This window comes from Heterocephalus glaber, unplaced genomic scaffold (assembly GCF_053883595.1).
Source record: "Heterocephalus glaber isolate CG9 unplaced genomic scaffold, H.glaber_assembly_v1.0 deba00001662, whole genome shotgun sequence".
NCBI lineage: Eukaryota > Metazoa > Chordata > Mammalia > Rodentia > Bathyergidae > Heterocephalus > Heterocephalus glaber.
In genome coordinates this window covers 13,337,941-13,353,278 of record NW_028258403.1, presented here as the reverse complement: position 1 = coordinate 13,353,278, position 15,338 = coordinate 13,337,941, and the positions used below count along the sequence as shown (strand labels likewise).

Sequence of the window (15,338 nt, the reverse complement as noted above, 5' to 3'; positions counted from 1 at the left end):
AGATGACATAAAACATCTCTTCACAGAAATAATGGCAGAAAACTTCCCAAGCAGGGGAAAAGAACTTGACATACAGATAAATGAGGCATATAGGACTCAATGAGCCTGGATGAAAAAAAATCTACACATAGGCATATAATAGTTAAGATTCCAGAAACACAACAGAAGAACAAAGTTCTCCAAGCAGTCAGAGAAAAGAAACAAATCACATACAAAGGAAAGCCCATCAGAATCACAGCAGACTTCTCAACACAAACCATCAAGGCAACAAGAGCTTGCAGTGACATATTCCAAGCCCTGAAAGAAAACAGCCTCCAACCCAGAATGATGTACCCTGCAAAACTATCTTTCAAAATGGATGGAGAAATAAGATACTTTCATGACAAAGAGCACCTTAGGAACTTTATGAATACCAAACCAGCACTCCAAAGAATTTTACACAATATCCTAGGAACAGACATTGAGGATCACAACCCCAGGAAACAAAGCAGAATGAACCCATCTGGCATGACAAGAAATTAAATGTAAAGGGGGAGAACCCAACAAAAAGAAAAAGTCATGGTAATGACAAGTCAATACGTTTCAGCTATAACCATCAACGTTAATGGTCTCAATTCACCAATCAAAAGAAATAGACTGGCAGAATGGGTCAAGAAGCAAAATCCAACAATATGCTGCACACAAGAAACACACTTAATTCAAAAGGAAACTCATAGACTGAAAGTTAAAGGGTGGAAAACAACACTGCATGTGACAGGAACCCAAAGAAAAGCAGGAGTAGCTATCCTCTTGGCAGATCAAGTAGATTTCAAACCAACACTGATTAAGAGAGACGAAGAAGGACACTACACCCTTGTAAAGGGAACAATCCAAGAGGAAGAGATGACAATCATAAATATCTATGCACAAAACACTAGTGTACCCAACTATATAAAACAAATACTAACAGACAGGAAAAGTCATATATGCACTATTACAATTGTAGTGGGGGACCTCAACACCCCACTGTCACAAATAGATAGATCAACTAGACTAAAAATAAGTAATGAAATACTAGAACTCAATCAAACTCTTGAACAAATGAACTTAACAGAGGTTTACAGAGTCTTCCACCCTACAAAATCAGAATACACATTCTTCTCAACTGCACATGGGTCATTCTCCAAAATAGACCACATACTCACACATAGAACATGTTTAAGTAAGTGCAAAGGAATTGAAGTTATCCCCTGTACATTATCAGACCATAGTGCGATGAAATTGGAGATACATAGCAAAAGAAACTCAAAAAATTTCATAAACACGTGGAAATTGAACAACACACTTCTGAATAACCAATGGGTCACAGAGGAAATTAAAGAAGAAATCAGACAGTTCCTTCAATTAAATGACAATGACAAAACAACATATCGGAATCTATGGGACACAATGAAAGCTGTCTTACGAGGGAAATTCATAGCAGTGAATACGCATATTAGGAAAACAGAACGAACCCAATTAAACAACCTGATGCTGAACCTCAAGCTACTAGAAAAAGAAGAGCAGGACAACCCCAAAGCTCATACAAGGGAGGAAATTATAAACAACAGAGGAGAAATCAATGCAATGGAGACTAAGAGAACAATACAAAAAATTAATGAAGCCAAGAGTTGGTTCTTCAAAAGAATCAACAAAATTGACAAACCTTTAGCCAACCTTTTAGAAAAAGGAAAGAAAAGGCCCAAATCCATGCAATTAGGAATGAAAAGGGTGAAATTACAACAGACCCAGCAGAAATCCAGAGGATCATCAATACCTACTTCCAGAACCTATACGCCAATAAGATGGACAACACAGAAGAAATGGACAGATTCCTAGATACATATGAATTACCAAAGTTGAATGAAGACCTAAAAATTCTGAACAACCCAATATCAACCAATGAAATTGAAAATGTAATTAAAAACTTATCAACTAAGAAAAGCCTGGGCCCTGATGGCTTCAATACTGAATTCTACAACACATTTAGAGAGGAACTGCTGCCACTACTGTTTAAACTCTTCAGTGAAATTGAAAGGGAAGCAATACTCCCAAATTCATTCCTGGAAGCAAGCATCACCTTGATCCCCAAAGCAGAGAAAGACCCATCTGAAAAAGGGAACTATAGGCCAATCTCACTAATGAACAGAGATGCAAAAATCCTTAAGAAGATAATGGCAAATAGAATGCAGAAGATCAAGAAGATCATACACCCTGATCAAGTGGGATTCATCCCAGGGATGCAGGGATGGTTCAATATACAAAAACCAATCAATGTAATACACTATATCAATAGAGCCAAGGACAAAAACCATATGATTATCTCCATAGACACAGAAAAAGCATTTGACAAAATCCAACATGCATTTATGATAAAAACCCTACAAAAAATTGGAATAGATGCTCTCTACCTCAAACTGATAGAAGCCATCTATGAAAAACCAACAGCCAATATCATACTCAATGGTCAAAAACTGAAATCCTTCACACTAAAATCAGGAACAAGACAAGGATGTCCACTATCACCACTCTTGTTCAATATAGTTCTGGAAACATTACCCATGGCAATTAGACAAGAGAAAGAAATAAAAGGAATAAAGATAGGAAATGAGGAAGTCAAATTGTCATTATTTGCAGATGACATGATACTCTATATAGAAGACCCCAAGAACTCCACCAAAAGTCTTCTAGACTTAATAACCAAATTCAGTCAAGTAGCTGGTTACAAGGTCAACACACAAAAATCAATAGCTTTCCTCTACACCAATGACAGACTCACTGAGAGAGAAATAGGGCAAATAATTCTTTTCACAATAGCAGCCAAAAAACTGAAATATCTAGGAATCATCCTAACGAAAGAAATCAAAGACCTCTTCTCTGAAAACTATGGCACTCTGAAAAGAGAGATTGAAGATGATATCAGAAAATGGACAGACATCCCCTGCTCCTGGGTAAGAAGGATTAATATAGTGAAAATGGCCATACTTCCAAAATGGCTATAGAGATTTAATGCAATTCCAATTGAGATCCCAGCAGAATACTTCATAGACCTAGAGAAAACAATCCAAAAATTCATTTGGAACAAGAAGAGACCCAGAATAGCAAAAGCAATTCTAGGTAACAGAGACATGGCAGGGGATCTCACAATCCCCAACCTGCAACTATACTACAAAGCTACTGTGATAAAAACAGCACGGTACTGGCAAAGAAACAGACTTGAGAACCAGTGGAACAGATTAGAAGATGCAGAAACAATGCCAGACACACTCAGCCATCTCATCTTTGACAAAGGAGCCAAACACCCTCACTGGAGGAAAGATAGCCTCTTTAATAAATGGTGCTGGAAAAATTGGGCTTCAACTTGCCAAAGATTAAAACTAGACCTGTGTCTCTCACCATGCACTAAACTAAAATCGAAATGGATTAAAGATCTACATATTAAAATAGAAACTCTGAACCAGTTGGAACAGAGGTTAGGTAGAACCCTTGAAGACATCGGTGTAGCAAAAGATTTTATGAACAAAACCTCAGTTGCCCGAGAACTAGCACAAACAATCAACAAATGGGATCTCTTCTTATTAAAAGGCTTCTGCACAGCAAGAGATACCACCAGCAGCATGAAGAGACAACCCACAATGTGGGAAAAAATCTTCACCTGCTCTTCCTCAGACAAAGGTCTACTATCTCGAATCTATAAAGAACTTAAAAAGATCAGACTTCCCAAATTTAAAGACCCAATCTAAGAATGGGAATCTGAAATGAACAGACATTTCTCAAAGAAGTAGAAATAGCAAATAAATACATGAAAAAATGTTCAACATCACTGGTCATTCGAGAGATGCAAATGAAAACAATGCTGAGATTCCACTTCACTCCAGAAAGAATGGCTGCTATCATGAAATCAACCAATAATAAATGCTGGCGGGGCTGTGGGGAAAGAGGAACCCTGCTCCACTGCTGGTGGGAGTGTAGACTGGTGCAAGCACTGTGGAAATCAGTATGGAGATACCTCAAAGAACTAGGACTGGAAGTCCCATTTGATCCTGCTATTCCACTGCTGGGGATCTTCCCCAAAGAATTAAAAGAATCATACCACAGTGATATATGTGTGCCCATGTTCACAGCAGCACAGTTTGTGACAGCTAAAACTTGGAAACAGCCCAAATGCCCATCAACTGGAGACTGGATAAAGAAAATGTGGTTTTTTAAAATAAAATGGAGTACTACTCAGCCATAAAAAATGAGAAATTAGAGACATTTATAGCTAAGTGGATCCACATTGAGGCAATACTCTTAAGTGAAATAAATAGGACACACATGTATAAATACCGAATAGTTTCTCTAGTGTGAGAAACTGAAAGTGTAAATAAGGACTAAATGTATAATAGGTCATGTGAAATAGGAAGAAAGGGGGCAAAGGGGAAGGAAGTGGGAGGGCTAGGGGAAAGGATAAAAGGGAATGGGATTAATATGAGAAAATGGAAAAATAGGAACAAAATCTTTGTAAATAGGGAGGAATGGAGGGGTTGAAGGGAGGGCTGGGCAAGGGTGAAAAATAAGAACCAAGACAGGCTATGTAAAGGTGCAAATTTCTAATGATGAATGTCATTATATTGTATACCTAAAATGTACCAATGATTAGCATGAATAATCGATAATGTAACATAGGAAGAAAAGGTCCAAATGGGTAGGGGTAGTGAGAGGGGCAGGGGAAAGGAAAGAAGGGAAAAGAAAAATGATCAGAAATGGAAAAAATGGAAATAAAGTCTTTGTAAATAGGGAAGGGTGGAGGGCGTGAAGGGAGGGCTAGAAATGGGGAAAAAATAAGAACCAAGATGCATTATGTAAAGGTACAATTCCCAATGAGAAATGTAATTGTGTTGTATACCTACAATGTACCAATAAAAGAATTTAATACAAAAAAAAATACATATATATATATATATATATATAAGATTCTTTTATCTTTTGTAGGGACAAAGTTTTCAGGTCAACATCTGATTGTACATTATCCTCTGGGTATGATGATTTCATATATATACGTTCTTTTAAAGGCAAATCCTGAAGACATAAATCACTAATGCCAGAAAGTAGATGTTCTTCAGGACTAACCTTCTGAAGATGCCCACGTGACAATTTATTAATGTTTGTGGTCCACCGTCCTGATTCACATGACAACTGTTTTGGGATATTTTCAAAATCACCAGGGGTGACTAATAGCTTTGATTCAAGTTCAGACTGTAAATCATAAGAGACAGCTTTCCCTTGAACAGCTGAGTCATTACTAAAAGAAGTCCCTTCCCAGTCAATGGAGCTCAAGTGCAAATCAGTAATCATAGATATATCATGAAATAAAGGAGTGGGTTGACCAGATTCCAAATTGAGAGAGTTACTTGCACCTTTAATTTGCCGAATAAGCAAAGGTCTTGAAGACATTAACTCTTCTTGCATATTTAAACAGGGAGCATCTTCAGGTAAAAGCAAGCTAGTCAACGAGGCAGAAATAGTTTCCTGTGGTAATACGGGATCAGAAGAAATTTCCGATTTAACGTGGAATTCAGCTTAGGAAAGATTTCAGGTGTGGGTTTTAAAGTCACAAGTGACTGAAAATTCATTACATCATATGGTTCTGGGAAACTGTCTTCTTTAGGCTTAATTTTCATATTGTTTCACTTCCTCCCTTTAGCTTCTAAATTTTGGTTTTGGTAAACAGCAACAATCTCAGGATAAGCTGCTTCAAACAACGATGCTTCTTTAACTGTTAGAATCAGTTCTCCACGTTCTCCATCTTCTACAGCAAAATGTTTGAATTGTTTGTAGTTGGTCAGAGTTCTTTCTACCAAGTTTTCTATCAAGTCATAGCGGTCAAAAGCACCAATAATTTCTCACATGCATAGTGATTGGACCACTTCATTTTTTCAAGAGTAAATCTCTGAAACAATAATAAATCGGGTCTTTGGTATCTTATTACCCTCACCAATTTATCCTTGTTCAAAAGGAATTCTTGAATAACCTCATGGAATGGGAATCCCTCACAACTGCAAGCCTTCTTCTTAATATTGTTCTCTACTCCATTTAGTTGCCTATCATGTTTTGTCTGATGCCATTTGCAAGGACAGCAGTATTCATAATCATGCGGTTCACAGTATCTACTACTTTTACATAACTGGCATCCATTACATTCATGATCTTTCAGTGAACCTGGGTGGGAACACACAGAGCAATGGGCCAGTTCAGCTGCTTCTGGCTGTGGAATAGAATGGCAAGACTTTTCATTCCACAGATTAAACCTCTGAAGCAAACTTTCCCCTTTCAAATGTGTGTAAGTTTTAGTGCTTGCTCTTTTCCAACTCCAGGAACTCCCTTTGGAAGGTAATCACATCCAAGAAGTATGGCTAATCCAACCAGAGCATCTCTGTCCAAGCCTAGTTTATTCTTTCTTTTGGGGGGGGGGGGAGTTTACCGGGTTTATTCTTGATAGATGACACAGTATAACAGTCAACATGTGGGTCCTCTGCATTCATGATGAAATTCTTGTACACCGTCTGGGCCCCGTCTGGGCCCCGTAGAGGAAAGCATCTCCATCATTCGTGAGGCAGTCGTCAACATGGCCACCAAAATTGAGGTGAGCACACATGGCCTCAGCTTCCGCTGCTGCTTGCACCCAAGGTATTCCTAAGCACTCCAGCATTTCAAGGCACTCTCTTAAGACCAATTTAAAACGTGATCTTCCTATTTTCTGAGACCATGTTTTCCCAGAAGGCCCATACCGCATCTGATTCCTCTTGCTCATGACACCAGCTTTCAGCTTTGCTGGTTCCCCTTCCATAACAAACATCAGTTTTATATCCATTTGCATTAAATAGGAGACACGAAAAAATAAGTTCCTCAGGTGGGGCTTCGTAACAGTTCCCACCATTTTTCTAACAGACTGCGCCTCACACACCCAGATACTCAGGTCAACCGCAATGGTTTTCCCACTAACACTCCGTAAGTGGACGTGTTGCTTCACAGGCTCCAAAATTTGCCACGAGTCATTCACTCCCATTCTGGTGATTATCTGGCTCCCTCAGTCCCTGTCTCCAGAGTCGGTGCAGACAAGAAGAGCCCCCGCAGCGCCCACAGTCAACCCCGCACCTCTCGAAGGATGCAGCCCCCTCCAGAGAGCGACGCAGCGCATCGGTGCTCCCGGCCCCTGCGCACACAGCCAGGCTCGTGCCAGACTTTGCCGCTTAGGTGTGCCCCTCGGGAGAGTCCGGACGCTGCTTCCTCCTCGGTCTCAGAGAAGCCCCGCTGGCCTTCAGCAGTGGGCCCCAAGCCCGACGGCCCAGCCTCTGAGCTCTCAGCAAAAGGAAACCTGAAGTCCTCATTTCCTCGCGCAGAACGCGCGCTTCGGCGAGCGCTTCCGAATCCCTAAATTTCGATACAGTCATATGACACGTGATGGAAACACAATCCAAGATATATGTTATTAGGCAATTTCATCCGTGTGTATCCTTATTTACACTATCAGTTTGTCACACTAGAGAAACTATTCGGTATTTACACATATGTAGCCTGTTTATTTCACTTAAGAGGATGGCCTCAATATGCATCCATTTAGCTATAAATGTTTCTAGTTTCTCATTCTTTATGGCTGAGTAGTGCTTCATTTTATATATATAAAAAAACACATCTTCTTTATCCAGTTTCCAGTTGATGGGCACTTGGGCTGTTTCCAAGCTTTCACTATTATGAACTGTGCCGCTATAAACATGCGTTCACATATATTGCTGTGGTAAGATTCTTTTAATTCTTTTGGGAAGATACCCAGCAGGGGAATAGCTGGGTTGAATGGGACCTCTAAGCCTAGTTCTTTGAGGTATCTCCATACTGATGTCCACAGTGCTTGCACCAGTCTGCACTCCCACCAACAATGGAGAAGGGTTCCTTTCTCCCCACACCCCCGCCAGCATTTGTTATGAGATGATTTCTTAATAGCAGCCATTCTTTCTGGGGCGAGGCGGAATCTCAGTGTTGTTTTCATCTGCATCTCTTGAATGACCAGTGATGTTGAACATTTTTTCATGTTTCTTTGCTACTTTTACTTGTCTGAGAAATGTCTGTTCATTTCAGATGCCCATTTTTGAACTGGGTCTTTGAATTTGGGGGGGTCTGATTTTTTTCAATTCTTTATATATTCTAGATAGTAACCCTTTGTCTAAGGTATAGCTGCTGAAAATTTTTTCCCACATTGTAGGTTGTCTCTTAGCTCTATTGGTGGTTTCTTTTGCAGTGCAGAAGCTTTTTAATAAGATAACTCATTTTTAAAGATAAGTACTCATTTTTAAAGATAAGTACTCATTTTTAAAGGCAAATATTTTGGAGAAGTCTGCTCTTAGGTAAATTATTTCTTATGCTACACTCCTTCAGGATTTTGTTTGTTTAGAAACTCACTACAGCACTCAGCCCCTCCTACTTTATTTTGTACTACTCAGTGTCTTTCTTTTGTCAGCTCTACAGAGGAAAAGGCCCTTTAAATCCCACCCAGAACTTAGAATCCAGTGAGTTCCAGCTGAGTTATTGTTATAGAAGGAAGCCTCCATCCATCTAAGGCCAATTCCTGAGCCAAGCCTAGCATTGGGTCCAGCCTGCCAGCTGCTGTTTCTCCAGACTTCCTCTGTATCTGGCAACTCAGGAGGTGCCTGCTTTAATACAACTTTATACCAGAGTTCTGAGCCCAATCAGCCCCAGGATGATTCATTCAAATCTTTATCATCCCCAGTCACCAATGAAAATACAGCCTGTATGATCATTGACCCTTACTCAGTGGGCTTCTCATGCTGGTATGGGAACCTTTTTATCTGTCTCACATTGCATAGTTTTCCTTCTTCCCACTAACACCTGAGGAATCCCAGCTCCAAAGTAAACAAACCCACTTACAACCTGTACCTGTCCTCAGAATGCTCTGTTCATCTCAAAGCTTTATTGAAATCCTCCTGTAATGACAACCCTCTTGGGAGATCAAAAACAAGAATATACTTGGAGTTAATTTCTCTGGTTCACTGCATTTCCAGCCCTTCACCCAACACACAGGTTGCAGGCCAGAGGTAGACAAAAAACACAAAGGAAGCAAAGTATGTCCAAATTCTTTGAGGTCTCAAACTTCATTCTTTGTGAAAAAGTAAGCAAGAGATTCTTTTTGAATTTTTTAAGTCTTTTATTAGAACATGTTTGCAGTGTATAATGATTAAATTCATCATAGGTAGTAAGTACATGTATGTAACACATCTTATTTCTTTTTTCATCCCCTTTCCCTCCTATCCCTCCATCTCCTAGTCCTCTTCCCTTTTGTAAAAGATCTATCTCCTAATTCCTATCAATGTTTTATGTTGCTGTTTAATTTATTTATACTTTGGGTTTCTCATATAAGAGAAACCATGTGATATTTAAGCTTGTGTGTTTGATTTACTTCATTTAACATTATGGTCTCAAGGTGCATCCATTTTTCTACAAGTGACTCAAATTTATCCTTTGTGGCATGGGACATTTCCAAGATTTAGCTATTTTGAGCTGTGCTGTTATAAACATGGATCTACATGTATCACTGCCATATGATATCTTTTTAACTCTTTCAGGAAGATACCTAGAAGGGGAAGAGCTGGGTGGAAAGGAATTTCTAGTTTTACTTTTTTTTAAATTTCCCTGTCCCCACTCTCCCCTCCCTCTTTTCTCTGTTTCCTTTCCATATGCCAAAGAGCCATCTCACTATTTCCTATAGTTTGTCTTTTATTTTTCACTTTATTTATTTATTTATTTATTTATTCATTTATTGGGATTCTCATATATGAGAAACCATGTGATATTTAAGCTTGTGTGTCTGATTTACTTCACTTAATATTATGGTCTCAAGGTCCATCCATTTTTCTACAAATGACTCAAGTTTATACTTCTTTATAAGCAATAAGCACTCCATTGTGTATAAATACCACATTTTTTAATCTATACATCTGTTGATGGATATTTAGGCTGGTTCTAAGATTTAGCTATTATGAATTGTGCTGCTATAAACATGAGTATGCATGTATCACTGTATGATGACTTTAACTCTTTCAGGAAGAAACTTAGAAAGGGAATAACTGGGTCAAATGGAATTTATATTTTTAGTTTTTGGGGAAATTTCTAAACTGATTTCCATAGTGGTTGTACTACTTCACATTCCCACCAAGAACACAGAAGGGTTCCTTTTTTACTGCAACAAAGCCAGTATTTGTTGTTATTTGATTTCTTGATGGTTGCCCTTCTTTGTGAGGTAAGATGATATCTCAGTATTGTTTTAATTTTCATTTCTCTAATGGCAAGAGATGTTGAACATTTCTGTGAGAAAATAAGCAGGGCTTGATTTTTAAGCAGGAAATAAACAGTTTCCTGGCATCATATGTTAAGCATCAAACCCAGGATTTGCACAAGAACATGGATTCCAAGTTCTAAACCAAGGAAATGCAAGAAATGACAAAGATCAAATTCTGACCATAATTTTGGTTGCTTTATCATAGTCCTAAAATTTGTACTGGGAAATCTGAGAGTTCTAGAACAGGAAGATGTGCCTTTTATGAAGTCAAAGCTAATGCACTTGGTGTTTTAGAACCCTTGAGGCTATACTTTCTAACCAGATAAGCAATAGCCTAAACATAGTGCTCTTTGTCTCCCTGTTTCAATTCTATAAGAGACAATGATCTAGATATGGCTTCAGGGTCACTTGGATGTGCTGAAAGTCATATTATTCTCCCCTTTATTAGAGTACATCTGATACTTTTTACTTTTTATTCACAAACTTTCACCATCTCTTGAATAATAAGTAATTGGTAGCAAAATCATATACAAGAAGAGAAGGCTAAATAGAATTGCATGGCTAAGGCTCCCAAAAATGCCACAATTCAGGCTATGCATTACACCCTATCACTATTATAGATAGGTAAGTTAATTAGATATCTTGTTGGCAGGTAGACAGGGCCTCCCTTAAGGCGCCACCTCTCCAGGAGCCAACACGGCAAGGAATCAACAGGGAGAACAATTGAGGCAAATTCACTGGTTAGCATTATAAAAAGGAAAAGAAGTACGACTTCCCCTAGAGATAGATAGCAGTGATTGATATTCAAAATGGGAAATTCCTTGTATGTGACTTGTCTTCTCATTTGATCCCCATTAATCAATATTACCTGGGTGACTGTACTTGTAATCTTATTGGCTGGTCATGGTTTTGTCCCACCTCATGCCCACCTTGTAAATTTCCATTGGGTCTTATACTTTTGTCCCACTTTGCACCTGCCTCATCATATGGCTTTGCTGTATAAAACACCTTTTAAAAAGTGGGGTGGGCAGACAACTCACTTTCTGGTCCCCCTTGTGTCTCTCTTAGGCAGAAGCTTTATTTCTCCCAATAAATTTTTCCTACTCTTAACCTCCGTTGTTCCTAGAATTCATTCTTTGATTTTAGAGAACAAGAACTCATGTTTCGTACATCTAGTAGGTTTGGGAGTTACATCTCTTCCCCCTATATCATCACCACTTGCAAGGGGGTATCTTTTATATCAAAGATGCCATAGATTTGCATTCTTATTAGTGTGGTTTTCTAGAAGAGACCAGGAAAGTGCCCCATTCTAATAAAATCGGTCTATTATGACAATTTTCTGAAGGTGGAAGTAAAATTATTTAAAGAAAGAATATCTTTTCCTACTTCCCATAAAGGTACTATATGAGTGGGTAGCAACCATGATCTAATTGCATACTCTAAGACTGTTTTATATTCAGTAACTCTATCTCTAAATATTAGTCCACAGTAAAGAGCCACAAGTACTTCAGATTTTTTTTTTTTTTTTTTTTTTTTTGGCTATTTCTCTAAGAGCTTCCTTTTGCGGTAAATCTAACCTCAACTCAGATAAACATAGATAGGAGAAAAATAATAATATCATAAAAATAATAATATATCTAGCTAAAACAGTACCCAAAACAGAAATGGATGGCTGAGCTTTTATATACAGAAACTTATGCCAGTTTTAAATGTTTATAATTTCATTTTTCCTGAATTATAACAATTCTTTGACCTAGTTTCTTGAGTAGAGAGGTTCAATTTTGTACCACAGTGAAGCTGGAATTGTCTCCTAAATTTGCGCTCATCCTCTAAAATAAATTTATTCTCGAGTGTCACATAAGAGTGATTTTTTTTTTCAGTACCAGGGATCAAACTCAGACCTTGCGCTTGCAAGGCAGGTGACAGAACAACTGAGCTAAATCCCCAGCACTACATAAGAGCGATTTTTAATTATCATTGAAGAAATCAGTAAATATTTGTTGGGAGCAGTGATTATACAGTAAGAGCTCCTATCATGCTAGGAGTGCATAATGAATAAAATATAGCCCTTTCATCAAGAACTTTATACTTCAGTGAAAAAGAAAAATATGCAAATATATCATGGTAATTCAGTGTAATATGAACTTCACTAGAGGCATATATTTTATCCAAACATAGAAAGAAGGAAGGAGTCAACTACAGGCGATGTATATATGAGATATCAAAGAAGCTTTCCTAGGAAAAGACATGCAGGCCCAGTATTGACACATTAGTAAGAATTAGGAGGTGGAAAATGCCAGGGCAGATAATAATCTGTGCACAGAAATTCTGGGCATGATAAATGAAAGAACATTCAGAAAGTTCCAAATATGGGCATATGTAGTTAAAGCAAGGTGTTCCAGAAAAAGGCAGAGATAGTGAATGAAGGATAGAGAGAGGGAAGTGGTCAGTGATAGAAAACAACACATTGCCTATAGAGGGCTTTTCATAATATGCTAAAAACTTTGAATTTCTTTCTTTTGTTTTTTTTTTTTTTGTACCAGGGATTGAACTCGGGTCCTTGCTTTTGCGCAGCAGGCAGTGAAACAGACTTTGAATTTCAATCGGCATGCAACGGGGAGTCATTGAAGAATCTTCTGTAAGGAAGTGATATGCTCAGATTTTAGAGTATATCACCTTTTTAGAATAATTCTGGCAGCAGTGTAGAGGGTGTATTGATGGGAACAAAACTGAAAGTTAACCATGAGAGATGAAGAGGAGCAAAGCCTAGATGAACCTAGAAGAAGAGGAACAAAAGGAAATTCAGGTGTAGAATCTCTGGAAATAGAAATCCAGGCTGAGAACAAATCTGAGTTCTCAGGATACAAATAGTAGTAGCAAGCATCAGCATAGATGAGAGCCACTAGGCAGAGGGTGTAGGCAAGGATTCTTCAGCTAAGTCCTTTGTCCTCTATAGGTTCTGTAGATAGAATTCAGGGAGTCTTAAAAACATAAATGGGAGGGGGGAAATCTAAATGAAATTTCCCTCAATTAATCTTAAATGATAAATAGGTAACAGGTAGGTAATTATAAAGGTAATAGGTCCCAAAACTATCAGCAGCATCTATGAAAAAATCACAATACCAGTGATCACCAAATAGATATCTCAGATATTTTCGTGTAACATTACAGTTGTTAAAGATATACTAAAGTAAAATTTACAGTCATTACTGCTTCAAAATTATGGTAGCCATTACACCTACCATTAGATCTTGGTGTTTAATGTATTAATTAAAAAGCATTCACTGGGGCTGGGGATTTAGCTCAGTGGTGCTGCCTGCCTCGCAAGAGCAAGGTCCCAAGTTCCATCCCTGGTACAGAGGAAAAAAAAAAGCATTCATTGTATCACAATTTTTAGGAATCTGTTAATAATTAGTATAATTAATTTCTCCTATAATTCTATGTATTTTATTCAAAGTATTTAGAAAAATTATCCAAAGAAAGTAACAATAGGCCAGAGACTCAGTGGTACAATTCAAAAACCCTTGGGTTAGTGTGAGAACAAAACAAAAGGAAGAAACCTGAGAAACATTTAAGTATTGTGGTTTGGAAAAGGGAGGGACCAAGAATAATCAGGTTGAAAGGTAAGAAAAGAACCAAAATAACCTAGCACCAGAAGAACAGAACGTTGCAAGGTCAAAGTGACAAGAAATAAATTATACAAGGACTGAAATGTTTCCCTTTCACTTACCAATAAAGAGTTGTATCAGTTAAAAGTTCTTTTGCTGTATACAACAGAATCAATTCTGTAACATAAGCAGAAAGAAATATATTGAAGGATTATAAGGTAGATCATAGACTCCAAGGCAAAACTGAAGATTTAGTTCAGAAAGGACAGGAAAAGAAAATCTCTAGGGTAACTTAGGTAGCACGAAGGAAATGCCACCATCTTTCATTCCCTCATCTTGCTGGCTTGGCTTGACTTGCAGACTTGTGTCTTCTGGGCTGAAAGAGAGCAGGGTACCTGAGCTGAGAGTTGCACCAAGATCTACAAAGGAGGGCAGTTCCCAAAATGGTACACTAACAACCAGAGGGAAAGGATGCTAGCTTGGTAAGTACATGCACATGTCCACTTCAGGGGCTCTCACTGGCAACCTTGGTGAGAACAGTTTCAGTGTAAGAAGCAGAGAACCCAGGTTGCTTTTGCCTAGGACAGAAACAGACTACCCTGCTCTGTTAAAAAGCTCTGCTGTAGGGCCAGGGATTTAGTTCAGTGGAGCTGTGCCTGACTTGAAACCATAAGGTCCTGAGTTCAATCCCTGGTACAAAAAAAAAAAGCTCAGCTGTGTCAAAAAAGGAAAGAAGTAAAAATATGGAGGAAAGGCAGAAAGTAGGGAGTTTTGGGTTCTGTTCTTAACCTAGAAGAGATTTGAGCATATTTACAGATAGAGAGAGATCAGAGTATATTTATGGATAGAAGAAGGAGCCAAAGTGATAGATTTTTAAGACCTAGAGGAGCTCTGAAAGATGGGTTGAATCTGAGCAGGAAAAAAAGTTACTGTTGCCTCTTACACTGCCAGGCATTTATTATGCCAGACACCATGCTAAGCAGACTTCTCTTGCATTATCTTTTAATATTTACAAGCATTAAAATAATTACAATTTTCCCTATATCATAGAATAACAATTAAAAATAGTTTTTAAATTGCCCAAGGTCACACAGCTACATTGGCAGAGCAAGAAGGAGGAGTCTTTCATTTTGATTCTAAAACTTACATTTTGACAATATTTTGCCTCTTTTCATAAAACCCAGAGAAAGAGTTAAGGAGGAGTGTTCCAGCATGTGTTCCAGGGAGGAAGGCCATGCATTTCCATGGATCCTGGGTAATATGACTTTTCTTCCCCCCCACCCCATTAACTTTATTGGCACATTTTAGGTATAAAATACAATTACATTCATCATTGGGATCTTGTATCATTACATAAGTTGCTTGGTTCTTATTTTTTTTCC

The 15,338-nt window shown here is 38.2% G+C and overlaps 1 protein-coding gene and 1 pseudogene across 11 annotated transcripts in view; both read right to left on the bottom strand.

Moving 5' to 3' along the window:
- The window catches only part of LOC101696704 (flap endonuclease GEN homolog 1-like), a 28,412-nt pseudogene extending 14,340 nt beyond the window's left edge, over positions 1–14,072 (bottom strand). Inside the window, exons 1-2 of the transcript XR_015445757.1 lie at positions 6,482–14,072; positions 4,997–6,443 (exon numbers count right to left, since the gene is read on the bottom strand). The product of XR_015445757.1 is annotated as a flap endonuclease GEN homolog 1-like (transcript). The remainder of the gene's footprint in view (positions 1–4,996; positions 6,444–6,481) is intronic.
- Positions 1–15,338, bottom strand: part of Akap6 (A-kinase anchoring protein 6) — a 642,973-nt gene that overhangs the window by 491,213 nt on the left and 136,422 nt on the right. For 2 of the 10 annotated variants that reach the window (XM_087197082.1, XM_087197088.1), the window contains exon 3: positions 14,079–14,133. The exons of the other annotated variants lie outside the window; for them this stretch is intronic. The gene's annotated coding sequence lies outside the window, so the exon portion shown is untranslated. The remainder of the gene's footprint in view (positions 1–14,078; positions 14,134–15,338) is intronic. 10 annotated transcript variants of the gene reach the window in all.